This window comes from Capricornis sumatraensis, chromosome 4 (assembly GCF_032405125.1).
Source record: "Capricornis sumatraensis isolate serow.1 chromosome 4, serow.2, whole genome shotgun sequence".
Classification (NCBI taxonomy): Eukaryota; Metazoa; Chordata; class Mammalia; order Artiodactyla; family Bovidae; genus Capricornis; species Capricornis sumatraensis.
Genome location: NC_091072.1, coordinates 154532794 through 154536706, shown reverse-complemented (window position 1 = coordinate 154536706; position 3913 = coordinate 154532794). Strand labels below are relative to the sequence as shown.

Here is a 3913-nt window from a genome sequence, read left to right as displayed (position 1 = left end):
GGCCTGGCTATTGTAAGTAGTGCTGCAATAAACATTGGGGTGTATGTATCTTTTTGGATTATGGTTTCCTCTGGGTATACGCCCAGGAGTAGAATTGTTAGGTCAAATGGTAATTCTATTTTTAGTTATTTGAAGAGCCCCTGTACTGTTCTCCATAGTAACTGTACCAATTTACATTCCCACCAACAGTGTAGGAGGGTTCCTGTTTCTCCACATCCTCTCTGGCATTTATTATTTGTAGACTTTTAAAATTTAATTAATTAAAAAAATAAATAAAATAAAATTTAATTAATTCAATTGGAGGTAGTTACTTTATAATATTGTGATGGTTTCTGCCACACATCAACATGAATCAGCCTCAGGTAATCCCCCATGTCTCCCCCTATCCTGAACCCCTCTCCCACCTCCCTCCCCACCCTCTCCCTCTCGGTTGTCCCAGAGCACCAGCTTTGGGTGCCCTACTTCATGCACTGAACTTCCACTGGTCACCTATTTTACATATGGTAATGTATACGTTTCAACGCTATTCCCTCTATATGCAGACTTTTAAATGAGGACCCTTCTGACCGGTGTGAGGTGGTAAATGGAGACAGTTTTGATTCACATTTCTCTGATAATCAGTGACGCTGAGCATCTCTTCAATGCCTGTTGGCCATCTGTATGTCTTCTTTAGCGAAACGTCTATTAAGTTACAGACTGCTGTTTGTTCAACAGAACTGAAAAAATTCTGCCCCACATGGCACTTACTGAGCCCAAGTGACCAAAGACTATTTTATACCAAATTTTAATTTTTGAGAAATGGTTGATATCAATACTATGTGTGTTTTATATGTCAGATTAAGAGTTCATGGGCTTTCCCAGCGGCTCAGTGGTAAAGAACTGACCTGCCAACGCAAGAGACACAGATTCAATCCCTGATCCGGGAAGGTTTCACATGCCTCAGAGCAACTTCGCCCAGGAGCTGCAACTACTGAGCCCACAAGCCTGGAGCCCACAAGCCTGGAGCCCACGCTCCAAAACAAGAGGAGCCACCACAGTGAGAAGCCGGCATGCTGCAGCTAGAGAGCAGCCCCCACTGGCTGCAGCTAGAGAAAAGCCCACACAGCAGCCACCACCCAGCAGAGCCAAAAACCAATAAAAAAAAATTATTAAAAAAAGCGTTCAAGAGTATATAAAATAGGGCCATGCGTTACTACCTCTGGCTTCCCCAGTGACTCGGGGGTAAAGAACCCATCTGCTAAGCAGGAGACACAGGATTCTTGGGTCAGGAAGATCCCCTGAAGAAGGAAATGACAACCTTCTCCAGTTTTCTTGCCTGGGAAATCCCACGGACAGAGGAGCCTGGCAAACTACAGTCCATGGGGTAGCAAAGAGTCAGACACAGACACAAGTTAGTGACTAAACAATGATTACTACCCCTAAGAACATTATGCATAAGATAAACCCAAGTGGTTATGACAGTGTTTCAGGTGGAAACGGTCTTATGCAAAAACAGTCTAGTGTCTCTGCTGTGTGGGTCTATATCGCAAAGAATTTTGAGGGATGACTGAGAGAAAAAAAAAATCTCGGTCCATTAAAGATGAATAGAAAAAGTCAGTTTGTGGGGTTTTAAATGCTTGCTTAAGAAAAAAAATTCAGAACACATCACTTTCCATACAAAGAAAAATAAATAGCAGACTTCTGGATGACCATATCTGATCACACTACATGATTTAAACAGGGATCCCCAACCGGGGTCACAGACTGGTTCCAGTACATGGTCTTTAAGGAACTGGGCAGTACAGCTAGCTGGAGGTGAGCGGCTGGGCAAACGAGCGGTTTCATCTGCATATTTACAGCCACTCTCATTACTCACATTACCACCTGAGCTCTGCCTCCTATCAGATCAGTGCAGGAGAAAAACGTAACACACTTGAATCATTCCGAAACCACCGCCCCACCCCACCCCACCCCACCCTGGTCCGTGGAAAAATTGTCTTCCACAGAACCAGTCCCTGGTGCCAAAAAGAGGCTGGGAACCAGTGATTTAGAATGAAACCATGTCTATGGTTAAAAGCTATTTTCTGCTCTACTCATTCCTTAAATAGCATCAGTTTGTGAGCTAAAGTTCATCTTTAGTTCAGCTACATTTATGGCACAAGACCTCCTTTCCAAATCAGTGACACTAATTTTCCTTAAGTGTAACAGCACTCAATTTTTAGTAGCAATTATATTTTTAAAAGGTTAACAACTTGTAGGACAAAAATATTTGAGCCATGTTTGTTTTCTATCTTTTTAGTCACTATTTATCACTTACACTATTTGCAAAAAGAGTAATCTACCTACAAGATGGTCTTTCTTACGCTCCCATCCCACATCTCATTCAAAGGATTTTCCTTCCTCCTTCTTCATTTCTAACTTGGTTGGTGCAAGTGCAGGAACTTCAGATAATACACAAAATACCTGTGTATTTTTTTTGTAATCCACGCTTTTATTTATTTTCAAGAAGTTTAAATTCTCAAAGAGTACAGCATCACACGAATTCTGTGTCCAATGGCCTTAGCAGGAAGGTTGCTTCGGAATTTGGCACGAACCATGCCACTGTTTCCATGAGCTCGAGTGATCTTTCCCCAGATGGTTTTGTTAGGTTTTCCACCAGGAGTTACAGTGTTGTTCTTTGCTTTGTACACATAAGCACATCTCTTGCCTAAATAGAATTCAGTTTCATCTCGAGCATATACACCTTCAATTTTCAGGAGAGCAGTGTGTTCCCTTTGGTTCCGTAGACCCCGTTTACAGCCAGCAAAAATTGCCTTGGACCACAGCCTTCCAGACATATTTGTCGTTTTAGAAGTCCCGTTCCCAGCAGGCCGGAGCACCCATTCTCGGAGGTCAGGGAACCAGCACCATCAGTCCCATATCTCCTCCATCCTGTCCTCCCGCACTTATTTGCCCCCAAAGTTCAGCTGCAGGAAGTCTCCAAAATACCTGTGTATTTTGGATAGAGTGAGTAGCCATTCCCTCTGCAGGGAATCTTCCTGACCCAGGGACTGAACCCAGGTCTCCTGCATCGCAGGCGGATTCCTTACCATCTGAGCCACCAGGGAAGCCCCAAAGGTAGAAAGAAGACAAAAAATCCTTAGTTTTACAGTGTCCCCAAAATTAGCTATGAGAAATAGTTATCTGTCAAGAATCCCGAGAAGATCGGGCCATCGAAGGTCCCTCTGTGTGCAATCTGATACGTCTGCAACAGTAGATTAGCAAGAAAGTCACCTTGGTCAATTAGTCATGCAAACAGCGCTGACAGCAAGTAGTGAATACGCCTCCTGATGAAAACTGATGAAACCTTTTGTTAATACCTTCCGAGAAGTCCCCAGCTCTACAGAGTTACGCTTTGCATTAAGTCACTCTTCAGGACTTTCCTGATGGTCCAGTGGTTAAGAATCCACCTACCAATACAAGGGACACGGGTTCAGTCCTGGGACAATTCCATGTGCCATGGGGCAACTACGCTGTGTGCCATAATGACTGAAGCCTGAGCTTCAAGAGAAGCCACTGCAAAGAGAAGCCCATACTCAGCAAGAAAGACTCAGCACAACCAAAAATAAAATTAAAGTAAATAAATAAAATCATTAAAATAAATAATTAGCCCTTAAGTTATTAGAAGAAATACTCATAGGAAGTAACCAGTGGCAAAAGAGTCGTTGTGAAAACTGAAGCAAATGAGTTGACAAATTCCCTAGAAAAGCCAAGTGACATCATTTGTCAGAATAAATGCTGGACAATACAACACCAGTCCAAACCTGAAATCTGTAAATTAAGATGGTGATCCTACCAAGCAAGTTTTGGAATGGATGGAAAATTTCTCAAGATGCCAGAGGAGCATTTTCACCAGTCTCCCCTGCCCCCAAAGGAGTGGCTGAAAATGTTTAAC

The 3913-nt window shown here is 42.9% G+C and overlaps 1 pseudogene; it reads right to left on the bottom strand.

Annotated features, from left to right (window-relative positions):
• Window positions 1-2487: 2487 nt before the first annotated feature.
• On the bottom strand, window positions 2488-2914 carry LOC138079325 (large ribosomal subunit protein eL33 pseudogene; annotated as a pseudogene).
• Between the last annotated feature and the right edge of the window lie 999 nt (window positions 2915-3913).